This window comes from Rhipicephalus microplus, chromosome 1, assembly GCF_043290135.1.
Source record: "Rhipicephalus microplus isolate Deutch F79 chromosome 1, USDA_Rmic, whole genome shotgun sequence".
Lineage (NCBI taxonomy): Eukaryota > Metazoa > Arthropoda > Arachnida > Ixodida > Ixodidae > Rhipicephalus > Rhipicephalus microplus.
The window spans coordinates 143,052,834-143,072,541 of record NC_134700.1 but is presented as its reverse complement, the minus strand read 5'-3'; positions in this window follow the sequence as shown (position 1 = coordinate 143,072,541).

The window sequence follows — 19,708 nt, the reverse complement described above, 5'->3', positions numbered from 1 at the left end:
GCGTCTGAGAGCTGTTTTGTCACGTCTGTGCGTTTCGTTCCGTCTGATCGCATACCAGATGGACATTGGCGTGTATTTTTAACAGTCGCAACTGGCTTTGTAGCGTTTGTATCAAATGATTCTTGAATGCAGCAGCCCGCAGTTTCTTATCAAACCTTTCAAAAGGTCTAACTGCCAATATGAGATTGAATAAAACGGTGGAGACCATTTGATATGTGCTTTCCAACTATCAATTGCACTCATCTTGGCAAAAGCAGTTTGACTCACGTAGTCAGGGCACAGGTGGCGGCATGCAATCATAAATGAAGGAAATATATTGGTGGGTACAGCAAAAAGTGAACGAAAATGAAGCAATCAAGCTATCGCGACCGAGTTCGATAGGAACACACCATTTTAAACGTAAGTGGCATGAGCGGAAAAATCTAACTGCTTTTGACAATGCATTTATTCGACCAGAGAATAGTCATAATAATGAAACAACACACAGTTGATCCTCCAGTGAAAGCAATTGGTAGAACAAGAACAAGAAAGTAAAACGTTTCCATGCAGAAATAGTTTATTGGTTACTGTACATTGATATAACAAAGTCTATACAATATCTGTCGCCGTCTGACCGCTATGCTACTGTTTAACATAAATGCATTCACTTTGACGCTTAGTTGTATATCTCCATCGTGATGACTAGCATCAATGTTTTTGATTGATTAATGAATAAGCATGACCTCCTTGTCACGAATGCCTGTGGTAGCTTTAGTAGTTAACGGTGCGAGAAGAAGCAAACAAAGTACCGTGACAGCCAGAAGAGCATGACTGATTGTACGCCATGCTTGGGTTAAGGTTTCCTGCTTGAGGCATTTTATAGTTACTGAATACCTCTGCCCCATAATAGTAGACAGAACGCACGATTTTTTGTTAAGCGGCCACAATTTTTCGCGAGTCGATCGTAGGTAGGGACGCGGAGTTATACCCAGGCTATACTGTATATAAGTGAAACAGTTGCAATGCAGAGCTATATTTGCTATAGATGCATGACATGAGCCACGCCAACACGTTTCGTAAGGTCACCATCAGATAGTGGTGTTTTAATGCGCTGAGAAAAGTGCAGTTATCCTATTAGAAAAGTGCCGGAAAAGACGGATGCTTTAGAAACGACGATAGAGGAACTAATCTTGTGTGTTACGGTCATGAATCAATACTGACTTTACCAAGAGCACTGGGAGAAGGCAGTGGTAGATATGTGTTTTCAAAGTGTACAAAGTAGCCTACTGGGACACAGTGGATGGCGCGCCCAGCATCTATTTTCGCTGGCCGTGTGGCTCCACTGTTTTATAGCCATAGCAATTATATGGACACTCTCAGCTGAATGTTGCCGCCGGCGTTGGCGTCCCCGTCACTTACCGTATATGTATACGTATCTATCTATCTATCTATCTATCTATCTATCAATATATACATATATAAATATAAATATAAATATAAATATATATATATATATATATATATATATATATATATATATATATATATATATATATAAATGAGATCTAACAGACAGTAATGCCAAGGATTTCACAGGGGAAGTTATTAGAACCAATACAATGTAAATAAGAAAGAAACGTGGGTGAAAGAATAACCAGCCGTGAGCAGGAATCGAACCTACGACCTTCGAATAACGCGTTCGATGCTCTAACCACTGAGCTACCACAGCGGCCTTACCTCTATCCACTTTTTTGGGGTTCATATGTGAATTTAGAAGTAGGAGTGTCAGTCAGCGCCATCTATAAGCCAAGCGACGAGTGTGAAACACTCTTTTATGCGCATATGTGGCGTCACGTAGCACGTGAACCTATTACGAACGGGCAGCTGATTAATAGTCCTTCGTATACAACCTAATGACACCAAGACTGCCAGTTCGAGACCCTCGTTAATGAATAAGGAAAGGAAGTGTATACCTAAGGGCCCCTTTTTCCGTGTTTTAGACACAATAATTATGAGATCTAACAGACAGTAATGCCAAGGATTGTATGGATAGTAATGCCAAGGAAGATTTTCATGTTAGGGTCTCTCGATTGTGTTCGCCATGCAATAATGTCATATCAAACCGGGTTTGCAACATGCCGTGTGAACGAAACCACCGCAAGAGCTGAAAGATCATGAAGTTTAAATCATGACATTTATGACATCCATGTCATGATTTTCATGTTTTGACGTGTCACCTATGTTCTTCATGCAGTCATGTTATGCTATACCAAGTTTGGTATTGATACTATTATCGAAACGACCAGGAGAGCTAAATGTCGTAGGCGGCTAGATTGATAGATCAGTGATGATGATGATGCGCTCAAGGTTGCCGAAGTTCGCTAAGAAATGCTTCGCATTTAAAAGTCTTCATATCAACGGAGTGAATGTTGATGACGGAGCAAAGGTACATTGAAAAAATTATGAACAATATTTAGAATGTTTCTGAAATAAATCTGTCCATTCGTTCATACGTGCATCCAGTGATGAACAGGGGGATGAATGCACCGACAGACAGAAGCACGGACTGACTGATGAATGGGTGGACGAAGGCCTAGGTGGACAGACGGACGTAAGAACGAATGCACAACCAGACACACGAATGGACGAATGAAAAGATGCATGGACGGATGGATGTGCGGATTCACGAAATAAGAATGGGCAGGCATATATATAGGCAAGAATGGGCAGGCGGAAATCGTCTGGTATATTTTAAGTATATATGCGTGCTATTCATGCTCTATGTCAGGTATACGTGTAACACCTGTGTTTTGGTCCGACAAGAAGCTACGAAATAATGGCGTCAAAGGCCACATCGTAAGAGTCTAAAAGGATTCGCTCTTAAAAAGGTGACTGTTTCCCCGCGAGGGTGAAGCAAATGAATGCGATGAATGCAATCACTTTTAAGAGAGTCAAAACATTTTTCAGGACTTCGAGCATCAGAGTAAAAAGGACTGACACAAAAGTAAAAGCGAACCTACGGCCACTTTGCCCACACTTCGGGAAGAGAAATATTAGCCTTTGTCGACGCCTCTTTCACTGTCACGTTTACTTCCGAGAGCACCTGCTGTGGTCGACTGGGCTTTCCGTACGAGCTGAGAAACGGTGTGGATGCTGATTGCGTTCTCACCTTGTCTTAAGCAATCATGCCATCCCTGTTTGACCAAGACCGCCTGTTTCATGTCCCACTCACTGGGAACGTAAACGGACACTTTATTCATCTTAGTGGCTTTTTGTGTTTTTGTGACAAACTTTCAGTCCATCTGCTAACTGCACCTTCTCGTACTACAGCTTCCGTAGATTCATTGCGAAAGCAAGAATAGCGAACACATGCACTCATATAAGGAACCCAAGACGTGCAAAATATAAATACGAGTACTGAGCTGGTACTAATATGTGGTACAGCACGCCTCAGACACGTTAGGCAGTTCTAACATAAGCTATATATAATCTTACAACCATGCATATTAACTTTCAGCCATCTTCCGTTTTGTGTTTTTGGTCACAATACTGTCCTATCTAGTTTTATATTCATCGAAATCAAGTTTTCTAATTCCCGTAGTTGTTCCTAACCATTTTACATAATAGTGAAAGAAAAAGTGCTTCAGTTGAGGTGTTTTCGTTTGAACATGTCTAATGGGATGGGTTGAATGTGAGAGTGCAATACTTCTTTGCTTTTTTTTCATGATGATTACCTGCTAAACAATCAAACTTAAGTTAACCATATGATGATCATTTAGTTTGATTGCATTGAAAATGACTTCTAACTTTCTCTACCGTAGATTGACTCATATTGCAAGAAGTAAAGCTCACTTCGGGCTATAACCACATTTACGCGATACATTCCGTTACGGGAATACATTCCGCTTTATTTAAGGACAGCCACTCAAACAAAATTGAACCAAGCTATAAGCTTTCACAGCAATATAGACATATTTGGCATATTGTGTCAGGTTTGTAGCTGCCATCAAACTTTCTGAGTTTTTCACTCGTGTAATACCTAAACACTGCATACTTTGCTGAAAAAATAATTTGCTGCCTTTGAAATATTCATTTGCTTTACAGCGTGTTATGCCCCTCAAAATATTGTCATTTGTGCTGGTTGATTCGTCTGCACAAAGAATAAAAGGTAATGATAACAAGTGCAGTGTTACTATACCAGTACCCACATACAACTCAGTTAGTGTTTGCGAAATAATCAGTGCACTTAGTTTCGTCGAGCATTTTTCGCGACCAGTGCACGAAATCGCTTACCTAACACCAAGATGGGGTGGCTCTGGCACTCTAAGCTTCATACATTAATCAAAGGCTCTTGCCCCACTGTAGGAACAATCGGAATGTAGCTGCTACAGCTGCTGCCCTATGTCTGAAGTATCCTGATTTTGACAGCTGTTGGCTTTCGACAATACAGCTGGCGCAACAACTAAGCCGGTGAGAAGTGGAGAAATAAGGGTACAAAATAGTAAAGCTTTCTCTCCGTCATCTTGCGACAGTACGTGTCGAAATGGCTCAGAAGAGAAACATCAATCAACCCGTTGGGATTCAATCTCTATGACCGATTTTGTGCGGTCATTTTGTAGACACTTGCAAGAGTGTTAATAATTTATGCTGTCACCAAGACATGAAGAATTTGTACAATAGAGAATCTCTTGTTCAGAGGCACTATGCACACCAACATTAACGGTGGCGTACAGACTCTTCCAAGAGTGGAGGAGGCAAGCCGATATATATATATATATATATATATATATATATATATATATTAAAATAGAGGTGTTGTACGTCGAGAAAGGTTCAGACGTAGCTTGGCAAAATGTCCTTTATCAGGCAGGTCTGGCTAATGGCGAGCGGCGTGCGCGAGCTACTACTGCAGCCACCGATCATCATCGTCTTCTTCGTTGCCAGCAGAGCATCTGTTACTCAGATTCATTAATTCATTACAACTACTCCCCGCGAAATAAGGAGCCATCCTGGCGACCTATGGACAAGTAAACACGGGAGGGTCGTAGCAGGGCTTAAGTCTCGAGACGTGGACAATTTCCTGGCCACGAGGACGTTGGTCAGAAGATGGTTCCAGTGGCTCGATGAGGTAATTCACCGGTGACGTTTTTTGTAGCACACGATATGGGCCGTGATACTTGGGGACCAACTTGGTAGAAAGGCCAGGTGTAGCAGAGGGAACATGCAGCCAGACGAGTGAACCTGGATCGTAGAAAGTGGTGTTATTTGATGCGTCATGGTGGTGCTTTTGGCGTCCTTGGTCTTGGGTTGTGAATGCTCTTGCCAGTTGGCGGCATTTCTCATCGTATGTAGTGGCTTGAGACAAAGTCGTGGACTCTGAGGAGTCAGGTTTGTACGAAAGAATGGTGTCCATAGTGCAAGAAGGTTCGCGTCCGTAAAGGAGAAAAAAAGGAGAGAACCCAGTAGTGCTTTGAATGGCGGTATTATAAGCGAACGTGATAAACGGGAGCACTCGGTCCCAATTGGAGTGGTCTGACGAGATATACATAGACAGCATGTCACCAAGGGTGCGGTTGAAGCGCTCTGTCATTCCATTGGTCTGGGGATGATAGGCGCTTGTAGTGCGGTGAACGACGTGGCACTCACGCAGCAATGCTGTGATGACGTCTGACAAGAATACGCGACCACGATCGCTCAGTAACTCCCGAGGTGCTCCATGACGTAATACGATGTTGTGAAGAACGAAAGTCGCAACGTCTTTTGCTGTAGACGAGGGAAGGGATGAAGTTTCTGCATACCGCGTGAGATGGTCGACGGCAACTAAGATCCAGCGGTTACCATCAGCAGTGTTGGGAAGGGGACCAATGATATCAATGCCGACGCGGTCGAATGGTCGGGATGGGCATGGTAAGGGTAGCAAGGTACCGCTGGCGTGACAAGGGGGATTTTTTCGTCTCTGGCACGTCGAGCAGGCCCGAACGTATTGTCGTATAAAACGGCACATGCCACGCCAGTAATATCGGAGACGTATGCGAGAATAAGTCTTCAGGAAACCTGCGTGGCCACATTGGGGGTCGTCATGAAACGTGGAACAAATTTCGGATCGCAGATGACGTGGAATCACGAGTAGCCACTGACGTCCACCGGGTGCGTAGTTGCGTCGGTACAGCACGTCGTCGCGAGTGGCGAAGTGCTCGACTTGCCGACGCAACGTGCGGGAAGGGGGGGAAGCCGTCCGCCCAGCCAGGATGTCTAGAATCGAAGCAACCCAAGGGTCCTTGCGTTGCTCAGATGCCATGTCGGCGATGGTGACGGCAGTGGCATCACAGGTTAGACTTTCGCAGCAGTCCGGGTCAGGGGGTAGAGGCGAACGGGATAGGGCATCTGCGTCCGAATGTTTCCGGCCGGAGCGATAGACCACGCGAATATTGTATTCTTGGAGGCGTAATGCCCATCGGGCGAGGCGACCGCTTGGATCCTTCAATGACGACAACCAGCAAAGGGCGTGGTGGTCAGTCACGACGTCAAAAGGGCGCCCGTACACGTAAGGTCGAAATTTTTCTATCGCCCAAATAATGGCGAGGCATTCCTTTTCAGTGACAGAATAGTTGCTTTCGGCTTTGCTAAGAGTTCGGCTTGCGTAGGCAACCACGTACTCTTGGTAGCCGTCTTTCATCTGTGCAAGAATAGCGCCTAGCCCGACACCACTAGCGTCGGTGTGGATCTCTGTGGGTGCCGATGGGTCGTAGTGTCGCAGATTAGGCGGCGACGTGAGGAGGCGGCGCAGTTCATTGAAAGAGTCGTCACAGGTGGCAGACCAGGCTGAAAGGTCTCTGGAGCCGGCGAGGAGCTTGGTCAAAGGAGCGATGATCGTCGCAAAATTGCGGACGAAGCGCCGGAAGTAAGAGCAAAGGCCTATGAAGCTTCGGAGCTCTTTCATGGTGGTCGGTTTTGGAAACGCTGAAACGGCTGTAAGTTTGGCAGGGTCAGGAAGAATGCCGTCTTTTGAAACCACGTGGCCAAGGATCGTAAGCTTCCGAGCGGCGAAATTGCACTTCTTCAGATTCAGTTGCAGCCCCGCGGCAGAAATACACGCGAGGACTTTCTCGAGGCGGGTTAAATGGGTTGCAAAATCAGTTGAAAAGACGACAATATCATCTAAATAACAAAGGCAAACGTTCCATTTGAGGCCTCGAAGGATAGAGTTCATCATCCGCTCGAAAGTAGCTGGCGCGTTGCAGAGGCCGAAGGGCATCACTGTGAATTCGTAAAGCCCGTCGGGCGTGATGAAAGCAGTTTTTTCACGATCGGCCTCTGCCATGGGTACCTGCCAGTATCCAGAGCGGAGATCTAAAGAAGAGAAAAATTCGGCTCCCTGTAGGCAGTCCAAGGCATCGTCAATGCGTGGCAGCGGATAGACATCCTTGCGCGTGATTCGGTTGAGACGCCGGTAGTCCACGCAAAACCTGATGGATCCGTCCTTCTTCTTCACCAACACAACTGGAGAGGCCCAGGGACTGCTTGACGGTTCGATTACGCCACGTGTCAGCATGTCGTCAACCTGTTCATTGATGGCACGGCGTTCGGTAGTTGACACACGATATGGACGCTGCCGTAATGGCGTCTCTTGACCGGTATCTATACGGTGTACAACAGATGACGCTCGACCTAAGGAAGGCTGATTGTGGTCAAACGAGGCTCGAAAACGCTGTAGGAGCTTGATCAGCTGTTTCTGCTGCCCAGGCGTGAGGTTACAATTGATGGACTTGCAGAATACATCCATAGGTTCATTAGCGTCAGTTGCGGGTGTAATGGCACAAGTCGGTAGAAATGGCTTGTCTGGATAGATCGGGTCTTCGAAAATACAATTTAAGGTCTCGAGGCTTCCCAGACACTCACCGCGTAGCAGGATGTACGGGCAAGCAGAAACGTTGCACGCATAAAGTACCGCCGAACCATTGGAAAAGTTGATGACGGCAAACGGGAGGACGATCGTTCGGTGTTGCACACTAGCTATAGTTGGTTGGAACAGGAGCGTCGCGTTAGTGGCAGCAGGGGAAAACACAGGCACTAGGACGGCGGACAACGGCGCGATGCGGATGTCAGCTGCGGCAAACACTTTCGAGGGACTGTGATGGTCGATATCAAGGCACGGATTCGTCAACGTGAGTTCAGCACGAGCGCAGTCGACGAGAGCCTGATGGGTAGAAAGAAAATCCCATCCTAGTATCACGTCGTAAGATGAACGTGGGAGAACAACAAAGTTGACGGCGTACCAAACATCTTGAATAAGAACGCGTGCTGTGCACTGAGCTGTCGGCGCGATGAAATGGGAGGTGGCTGTACGCAGAGCAAGATTCGTAAGCGGCGTTGTAACTTTTCTCAAATCGCGACACAGTTTTTCACTAATTACAGAAACGACGGCGCCTGTGTCGACAAGTGCACGTACAGCAACACCTTCTACTAGCACATTAATTTCGTTGGACGGACAAAGAGGAGGTCTTAGAACGTTCGACGACGACGCAGTTCTTGCCTCCGGAACTGCGGCTGTCAGTTTTCCTCTCCAGCGGGGCTCGTGCGCCGAAGCATCGGGGAGACAGATCGGCGACGGGGTGGTAATGACCGGCGAGAATCGACGGGGCGTCGTGGGGACAATGAGTTGGTGATAGGAGAAGATGGTCGCTGGGGATTCTGGGCAGCCTGGTAATTTGCAGAATTCCCATGTTCTGGAGGCTGGAAGTTGCGACGGCGACAGTAGCGTGCTATATGTCCCACGAAACCGCATGCGAAACAGATGGGTCGATTATCCAAGGTGCGCCATGGGTTAACGACAGAAGGTGCAGGGGGCGAAACGGGATGGGGTGCCGTGTATGTAGGCAGCGTCGTAGGGTAGGAGGACCCGGTGCCCCGGTATGCGCCAGAGACAGGTGGGGCTGGGGGTCTAGCAACGACGGCAGCGTATGTCAGCGGCGTAGGGACAGGTGGCGATGGAGGCAGTGCTTGCGTGACCTGTGTCTCAATGACCTGGCGTAGACGTGGGTCTAACGAGGTCACTGGCGCGGATGCTTCGGCCACAAGAGAAAGCTGACGCGCAACTTCCTCACGAATGAATTGTTTGATTTGGGGGAGTAAGACGGTGTGATCAGCAGCTACGTCGTGTACGAGGGCGGAAACTTCAGCCGTATCTTCTGCGGCCCTGCGCGTTGAGACACGCTGCTTACGCAACTCATCGTACTCCTGACAGAGGTGGACAACATCGGTGACGGTCTGCGGATTTCTAGCGACGAGCATCTGGAAGGTGTCGTCGTCAACTCCTTTGATGATGTGCTTGATTTTGTCGCGTTCGGTTAGAGATTCATCGACGCGCTTGCAAAGGGACAAGACATCTTCAATGTAACTCGTAAAGGTCTCGTCCCTGCGCTGGACTCGACTACGGAGACGCTGTTTCGCGCGAAGCCGGCGCACGGCGGGACGGCCGAAGACCGCGGAGATGGTGGTCTTGAAGGCGGACCAGTTGGTAATTTCGCCTTGGTGGTTCTTGAACCAGAGGCTGGCCACATCAGCGAGGTAAAAGCGCACGTTTGTAAGCTGGTCGCAGGCGTTCCACTTGTTGGAAGCGCTTACGATTTCGTACTCGACGAGCCAGTCCTCGACGTCTTGTTCATCGTTGCCGCGAAAAATTGGTGGGTCGCGTTGCCGAGGCGCGCCAGTACAGTAGACTGTCGTTGGTGAGGCAGCTTGAGAAGGGCCAGGAGCAGTCATGGTGAACGGTGAGGGTAGCGTCCGATTGCGAAGTTCCAGGTTGATGGGGACCCCGGCTCCTCCACCACTTAAAATACAGGTGTTGTACGTCGAGAAAGGTTCAGACGTAGCTTGGCAAAATGTCCTTTATCAGGCAGGTCTGGCTAATGGCGAGCGGCGTGCGCGAGCTACTACTGCAGCCACCGATCATCATCGTCTTCTTCGTTGCCAGCAGAGCATCCGTTACTCAGATTCATTAATTCATTACAATATATATATATATATATATATATATATATATATATATATATATATATATATATGTGTGTGTGTGTGTGTGTGTGTTGTGGTAAAGCTTTTGAACAGTGGGTCGTCCTCTTCAGCGCCTTCTAGTGGGTTGCCCTTTTCATAAGAAGAAGAGCAGCTCGTGCAGAGAGTCGATCCCCGCATTGACTGTCGCTGTCGTGAATCATCGCTGAGTGTCCGCCAATAAACCGCTTAACAATTTGGTGGAGAGTGCTGAGAGTGCTGTGCCCTTCAAACACTTTCGGTTCGCATTCGATGCCCTTGGAGCTTCGATCCCGTACCGCGCCTTTAACCATGTACCAAGACGCCACCCAGCAAACGCTTCCTCCTACGCCGACGCCATGTCCCGGTGTCCCCCGCATCCGCTACCCTCCTGTCTTCACCGAGCGGATGGCACCGACGTCGAGGACTGGCTGGCCATGTACGAACGCGTGAGCGTTCCCAACCATTGGGACGAGGCAGGTAAACTCGGCAACCTGTTTTTCTATCTCGCGGGTGTGGCCGGCATGTGGTACAACAACCACGCATCTGATTTCCCGACATGGGCCGCTTTTAAAACCGCTGTTGTCGACGTGTTCGGCCGCCCGGCCGTTCGTAAGCTGCAAGCTGAACAGCGTTTACGTGAACGAGCCCAGCAGACCGGCGAGTCCTTCACAAGTTATATCGAGGACATCCTTGACTTGTGCAAGAAAGTCGACCTGAACATGTCAGAGGCTGACGAAATCACGCATGTTCTAAAAGGCATCGCCGACGATGCCTTCACCATGCTCCTGGCAAAGAACCCCCGCACTGTGGCAGAAGTCATCACGTTATGCCAAAGTTACGACAAGCTGCGGCGACAGCGCTTGATGACCCGTCACCAGCCACCACGTGATGCTGATCTCTCGGCCTTGTCAGCAGTTCCTGACCACGCAACCTTGCTCGCCGAAATCAAGTCGTTCGTGCGTAAGGAAGTTGCCCGCCAGGTCTCTCTACTGACTTTTGCTTCCCCACAACATGCTCAACAGTCATCAAGTACACTTCTACCTCCGCTCCACCGAGCCATTCAGCAGGAAATCGCGGAGGTCGTCCTTGAATACCACCAGCCGCCTCCTGCATCTGTGCCACTCAGCTACGCCCAAGTTGTTGCCAGGCCGCCCCCACCGATTTCTGTCACTGTTCCCCTAAATTACACTAAAACCGTCGCGAGGCACCAGGCCTTTGCAGAAACTGTCTCGCCTACATACGCCGGCGTCACCTACGTGCCCCAAGTGCCGCCTACCATGCACTCATATCAGCAGTCGGCTCGCCAATCGCGTTCTGCGACATGGATCTGACCCGCAAACTAATGGCGCACTGCTGACAATCGCCCCATCTGCTTTGCTTGTGGTTGCGTCGGTCATGTAGCACGCTATTGCAATCGTGTGCAGCAACCACAGGTCGCCTCCAACTATCCCAGCCAGTCAAGCCGCTCTTATGACCAACCGCCGCCTATGTCACCGTCATCCCGCCCCGTTCCGTCTACCCGCCGTTCACCATCTCCACGACGTCGCTCACTGTCGCCAATGCGGCCACGTCCACTCGAGAGCGACCAGAAAAACTAGTCGTCGCCGTCCACGAGGCAAGGGCTGCGACGCTGTCGAACTGCGGAAGCCCTCAAGAAAGCCCGTCGAACGTAATAGACGTGCTTGTAGATGGCGTTCGTGCATCTGCCCTTGTAGATACTGGAGCCGCCGTATCCGTGATGGACGAAAAACTTAGCCGATTACTGCGCAAAGTGACCACGCCACTTTGTGGGCTCTCCCTCCGTACAGCCAGCGCCCAAAGCATTCACCCTACAGCGATGTGCACAGCCCGCCTTATGATTCAGGACGTGATGTATGCGGTCGAATTCATCATAACTTCTTCATGGTCACACGACGTCATCCTAGGATAGGATTTTCTCTCCCGCCACGACGCGGTCATTCATTGCGCACCAGCAGAAATAGAACTCGCGCCATTCTCTTCTTTAACGCCAGCCGACAATCCATCCGCTGCAAGCAAGTTACTCGTCAGAGACGACACTCAAGTGCCTGCAAACTCGTCCGTTGCGGTGTCGCTCTACTGCGCAAGCCTTTCTGACACCGCTGCACTTCTCTCGCCATCTCATCGTGTTTGCATAAGAAAAAGCTTGCTGGTTCCTTTCGCGACCGTGCAACTCCCTCACGGCAGCACCACTATTTTTGTTGTGAACTCATCTCCGTACAGCGTTACGTTGGTGCGAGGAGAATGTCTCGGCAGCGTGGAACCCATCGAAGACGCGCAAGTTATGGATCAACCCGATGACATGCACTGCACAAGTTCCTGCACGCTTGGTGCTGTTCGGACATCTGCTTCCTCATCCGATGATATATTCGGTCCCTGCATACCCGACGACCTTACGCAGGGCCAGCGTTCCCAGCTTTTGGGCCTGTTGGAAGAATTCCACTCTTCTTTCGATGTTGCTCAACCTTCTCTCGGCCGCACTTCCACCGTTACGCATCGCATCGACACAGGCGCACAGCCACCGCTGCGGCAACGTCCATATCGCGTATCTCCCACAGAACGCCGTGTAATGAACGAGCAAGTCGACGACATGCTTCGCCGCGATGTTATTCGCCCCTCTAGCAGCCCCTGGGCATCTCCTGTCGTTCTCGTCACGAAGAAGGACGGTTCTGTGCGGTTCTGTGTGGACTACCGACGCCCCAACAAGATCACTCGTAAGGACGTGTATCCACTACCGCGGGTAGATGACGCGATTGACAGCCTGCAAGGAGCAGAATTCTTTTCATCCCTCGATTTGCGCTCAGGGTACTGGCAAGCACCTATGGCTGAGGACGATCGACCGAAGACCACTTTTGTCACCCCCGACGGCTTGTACGAGTTCAACGTTATGCCGTTTGGGCTGTGCAATGCGCCCGCCACCTTTGAGCGCATCATGCATACAGTTATGCGTGACCTGAAATGGCACACGTGCCTGTGCTACCTCGATGACGTCGTTGTTTTCGCTCCTGACTTCTCGACGCACCTTCAACGCCTTCGGCACGTTTTAACGCGTCTGAGCAACGCCAGTCTGCAACTGAACCTAAAGAAGTGCCAATTGGCAGCTCGGCAGCTGAGAATACTCGGCTACGTCGTGTCCAAGGACGGAATTCTCCCTGATCCAGCCAAGCTTCGGGCCTTGACCGAGTTCCCCTAGCCGACATCCGTCAAGGAACTGCGCAGTTTCGTAGGACTGTGTTCCTACTTTCGGCGCTTCATTCGAAACTTCGCGATTATCATATCGCCGCTCACGAAGCTTCTCGGAAGTAACGGGCCTCTCCATTCGTGGTCATCACAGTGCGACGACGCTTTCAGAACACTTCGTCGTTTGTTGACGTCGCCTCCCATACTTCGCCACTACGACCCTACGGCCCCTACAGAGGTACACACGGATGCCAGTGGTGTCGGCCTCGGCACTGTCCTTGCGCAGCGCAAACCAGGGTTTCCGGAATATGTCGTGGCGTACGCGAGCCGTACACTTACTAAAGCCGAGACTAATTACACAGTCACCGAGAAAGAATGTTTGGCAATCGTCTGGGCCCTTGCAAAGTTCCGACCTTATTTGTATGGTCGCCCATTTGATGTCGCAACCGACCACCACGCACTATGCTGGTTGTCGTCATTGAAAGATCCCTCAGGCCGTCTCGCCCGGTGGGCACTTCGCCTGCAAGACTATGACATCCGCGTGCTGTACAGCAATGGAAGGCAACATGCTGACGCCGACGCCCTGTCGCGCTCTCTCTTGCCTGACGACAATGCCAACAACTCAGTGTCTTACCTTGCCATTTCTTCGATTAGCATTCATGCCATTGCTACTGAACAGCGCAAGGATCAATGGATTGCCTCACTGAGAGACTTGCTGGCTGATCCATCCACTCCATCCACTCGCGCGTTGCGTCGTCAAGCCCACCATTTCGCCGTTCGCGATGACCTCCTCCACCGACGCAAATACAACGGTGACGCCGCCAGTGGCTACTAGTAATACCTCGCAGTCTGCGCTCTGACATACGCGAATTCTTTCATTCTGATCCGCAATGTGCGCACTCCGGGGTATCGAAGACTTACCACCGCATTCGCCAACGGTACTTTTGGCGCGGCATGTACCGCTACGTGCAGAAATTCGTTCGCTCCTCCATAGAATATCAGCGCCGGAAAACGTCAACGCACCTGTCCCCGGTAAGTCTGCAACCTCTACCTTGCCCTGCCAGGCCATTTGGGCGCGTTGGCATCGATTTGTATGGGCCACTTCCACTAACGTCGGCTAGTAACCACTGGGCCATTGTTGCTGTGGACCACCTCACGCGATACGCCGAAACGGCCGCTCTTCCCGCGGCTACAGCGAGCGATGTGGCCTCCTTTCTGCTTCAACGATTCATTCTGCGACACGGTCCACCCCAGGAACTGCTCAGTGACCGAGGCCGTGTCTTCCTGTCTGAAGTTGTTGAAGCCATTCTCAAAGAGTGCAACGTTGTTCACCGCAAAACTGCTGCTTACCACCCGCAGACGAATGGCCTCACCGAACGCCGTACGGTGAGGCCATACCGTACGCTTCTACCGTACGCTTGGCGACATGCTCTCCAAGTACGTCGCCACCGATCACACAAATTGGGATTCCATTCTACCCTTCGTCACCTACGCATATAATACCGCCCCTCAGAGCACTACTGGCTTTTCACCTTTCTTTTTATTATATAAAAGGCACCCATCACACACCATCGACACGATACTTCGTACAGGCCAGATCCGTCTGAGTGGGCACTTATTTCTGCTACAGCCAAGCTTGCTGAAGAGTGTCGAGAGCTTGCAAAGACGTTTACTGCGCATGATCAAGAGCGGCAAAAAAGCATTCGCGTTGACGCCAGCACTACTGCGCCCACGTTCCTCCCTGGAGCGCTCGTCTGGCTCTCGATCCCTACTACTGCAACTGGCCTATCTTCAAAACTATTGCCCAAATACGAAGGCCCCTACCGTGTCGTCAAATGCACTTCCCCAGTCAACTACTTGATTGAACCCATCGAACCATCTTCGGACATCCGTCGTCGACGACGCGACATCGTTAACGTGGAGCGCCTCAAGGCCTACCATGACCCGCTCATTGTAACCAGCTGTTAGGTCACCAGGCGGCTCCCTTTTCGTACCCGGGGTAGTTGTGGTAAAGCCTTTGAACAGTGGGTCGTCCTCTTCAGCGCCTTCTAGTGGGTCGCCCTTTTCATAAGAAGAAGAGCAGCTCGTGCAGAGAGTCGATCCCCGCATTGACTGTTGCTGTCGTGAATCATCGCTGAGTGTCCGCCAATAAACCGCTTAAATATATATATATATATATATATATATATATATATATATATATATATATATATATATATATATATATATATATATATAATTAGAGAGAGACAACTTCTTCGACATGTATGCGGTTTCATGTGATTTTTCAGTTTTCATACAGAAAGCACTTGTTCAATAGCGTAAAAAAGGTCAGTCAGATTTAGACAGCATGCACTGGGACAGCACGTATATGTTTGTCATGCATGAAGAATGTAATAATAATACACACGACGAGTTTTATGCATTACTTCACAACTTTACATATGAATACAATTATATTAATGGCGGCCTCCGCAACGGTAAATATTTATTCATTGAATGGAATTTTTAATGACTAAAAACAGCTTACAAAGAGTTCAGGTTATAAATGTGAAGCAGTCCTGCAGGAACCAAAAGTATTTTGAATATTTCTATCTACTTACTTTAGCTTAACACTGAGCTCGAGCCCACTGCTTTATTAGTCGCCGCTTTGCTAGCTGCCTCCATCGCTCTAAGCTGCCATAAACGAGGCTGATCAGATTTATCGGAGAATAAAGAGAAAACCTTTCTAGGCGCTTCCAGCACGGCAAAGCTAAAATATTTAGAAAGATTAGTCGCAGTGATGTGCTCACAGCAGCTTCGACTGGGCAGCGGAGAAGGTAATCCTGTTTGAAGAAAGAAAATGATTTTCCTGAAGCAGAAAATTCTTTTTTCGGTCCATAAAAAGTGTGTTCGTTCCCAGCTGTAACTGCATCAGCCAGTCGCCGTAGAATAAAAACATGAACAGGTGATGTAATATATAGGGCCCCTGTTCAGCACTAGCCTTTTCTGCAGTGCTACTGCACAGTGCGGAAAGTGTCGCAAAAAGACTTCAAGGAAAACCGTCACTGATGAAATGTTAGAAAATATCACTACATTGTACCTTTCCCCGTAATATTTTCTTTTACTCGTAACAATATAATTGAGTGATTACCGTGGTGAAGGAAAATTTTGTCTTCGTTGTTGTTTTTCCCCAGCATGCAGCCGACAGTGTCTACTGTCGAGAGTGCGGGGGCTCAACCTCCCCGACTTTTCTCAGTGAAGAGAATTGCACCGAATTGCCCGCCCCCCTCCCGGCTGATACGCCTATGAACATAAATTATTTTTATGCTAACACAAGTGTTTCAACTGAAGTCCTTTATTACCGGAATGCATGAAGCACAAGATGATACCTCGCAGAATAGGAGCGACGTAAAAAAAACAAAAACTAGAAAAGTCATTCGACATTAGGCAGTCTTTGGGATGGTTTACTAGTCTACTGCAAAAATATAGCTGATTTTTTCGTTGCGGAGGCAATCTTCGCATTTATTTCACACCATACGTTTTCTTTCACTAATACAACTTTTTTCGCCAAAAGTTTCAATGTGAATTTGGCCCTTTTGTAGGTCATTGCTTAATACCGGCGCAGTAATTCGTATAATGTGATGCAATATTGAACGAGATGGTGAAAATATTCATGAATGTGATTTTTTAGGCTTTGTACTGCAATAACATATGGTATTTGCGTTTTTCAGCAAGGTTTCGCGCATAACTCGCTGACTTGGTAAAGCGCGACTTAAGTAGTGCTGTGTACTATAGTTTGTTAGAATCCGCAGTAACTATAAAGTATAGGGCGTAGCTGTTATAAACACACTGCTTCAACTTCTTTTTTTTCGCTATACTTTTTATTTTCATGAAGCAAGGCCAAGAGGGTGACATGGCTTGCTCTCTTCCGTGGCAGATACGGCTGGAATATCTAGCATACCGAGGCCATTCACAGGCCAGAAGCGGAGAGTGGGCGTATGTAGTATAAAAATAATCTTAAAACAACAGTACTTGCACATGCCTTCAAGGGTGCGTGGGTAGGCATCTGTGGGGAAGATAAAAACAAGGCTACCTTTAGGTGGAGTTGAAAGCACATCAGAACTGAAGTGAAACTAGCCAAAATAGCCATGTAATGTAATATCGGCGAACTTGTAGCCAAATAACACAGCAGTACCAATGTGTGCAGTTCGACTATTTATGAATAAATAAAGCTATTTTGTATAAGTCAGGCACGAAGCTTAGATGTTGCCATAAAATGGCTGTGACACCAACTGCAAACTTTTTTCCACAAACAGTACAAGTAGTAGCATATTTGGCGTAAAGAATCTACCAACAGCAACCCTGAATATTGACGGTGTGAAAAATGTGATCACTAAAATACTAACAGGCAGAGCAGGGCAGCAATGTTAGCCTTAGAACTATTCTGTCGTCGTGCATACGGCTATCTGGACCGGGGAAATTTGTGTAGTGGAAGACATCTCTGAAGAACTGGCCGTAATAGCGAGTAGGAAGAATTGCAACTTTGTCTCGGTTGTTATTTGCCCGAAGTGTTCCGACCATTGTGGTGTCATGGTTGTTTCTAATGAGGTACAGCAGCACAAGTAATGCTTGCTTCATTAGATTATTTGTGCAGCATTACCTCTGCGGTGCGTCACATCCAGCTATGTTGGTAGAAGTTAGCAGGAGCAGCCAGGTCACAGACAACCTAAGTGTAATCGAGTAGCAGGCAAGAGGAAACTGGCTCAGGCTTACTTCTGTTTTGTTCTATTAAATTATCTCTCTTTCTCTCTGATTGTCATCATTATGTCTGGCTTCGGAATGGCGTTTGATGCTGCTCCAGGTTGACTCAATCTATGATCATCGGCTCTTATGACTTTTGAGGATGACATCAATTTCTCTAACCCGAGGAAACTGTTTATATGCAGTTTGGTTCATAATGTATGTCTTTTCACGAAATCATTGCCAGAGCAGACATCAAATTGGCAGATTGAATATGAAAGACCGCATGAAAATGTTCACGCACAGGAGTTTGCTTTCACGGGATATCATTGTGCTTGTTGAAACTGGAGGAAGACTTTGAGGAATAAATAGCTGACGGTACTTCTAAAAGGCGCGTAAATGGCACTTTTAAGCTGCACACACTCTTCTATTTCTTGTAGGTTAAGTGACTGATTACGGGGAATCAACTATAGGTAGGCTGCGAGGAATTCATTGCTGGTCAACAGAACGGCTCAGGGACCTTTAACGACTCACATATAGTGACTGCTAAAGTATTTCTATCTACTATTGCAGCTGCCACACTGTTTGGAAATCGCTGAAAACACACTCCAGTCATTCCATGTCCTACAACTATGCCCATATTATCAAACTCAACGTAGTTTACGGACATGGAACGTGCAAGGCAAACTGGCCTACGCGTGAAGCAGCGGGACCGAGTGCAAACAACAAGAACTTCTATAATGGTTTCCCTTCCGTTTCGTGTACACGGCGTAAAAATTTGTATGTATTGGATGAAAAACGTTGGATGAAATATCTAATGAATGACATATGAGAAATGCGATAGACAAAATATGTTGACATTTTAAGAGTGGAAAATATGTAGTCTTTATAAATACCGGTACGCATGCCACTTGCAAAAAAAAAAAGCCTGAGAAAGGCAAGTTTGCTTTGCGTGCCGCGCAAGTGATGCAGAGACTAATTGCTTCTGCGAACATACTCTTTGAACTGTCAGCTTCCGCCAGCTTCTTCATGCTTCTACATGATCAATGCCCAACTGAACACTTTTGTGTGTTACTTCTGGACGCCTTTTCTATCTTTTATACAGTAAGGAGACCGGCGCTTCTACAAATTATTTACTCAAGTGGGTTTTGGAAAGAAGAAAATGGCTTAAAGGTTTTCCCTCAACTATGTGTCAGAAAGACGTTCCTACATTTTACGGTCGGTTACCCCGCGTGTTGAACCCACACACACTGGCCGCAACTGTTACCGCCGGCAAAAGAGCACCGTCCGCACCGCTCACTGCTCCTTCGCGAAACTAGTTGTCGTAATCGGTCCACAGTGGCACTGAGCAGACGACACGCGTTCTGGTGTACTTTTCAACTGACCCGTCTTTACATCACCTTTCATTATCTGCGGACATTTTCATTACCCTGTATGTTGGACAGACTGGTCAACCCTCATTTCTGTCAGTTTACGATCAAAATGCAGTCGGCATAGGGGGCGTCATGCTATACCTTCTATTGATAATTGATATATGATGTTTAACATCCCGAAACCAGCACATGATTATGAGAGATGCCGTAATGGAGGGCTTCGGAAATCGACACCTCGAAGACTCTTTACCATGCACCCAAATCTGTGCACACGGGTCTACAGGATTTTCGCTTCTATCAAAAATACAGCTACTGCTTCCGGGATTCAATCCCGCTTATTGCGGGTCAACAGGCAATCACCATAGCCACTAGACAACCGTGGCGGGGCGTCCACATTTTTCATT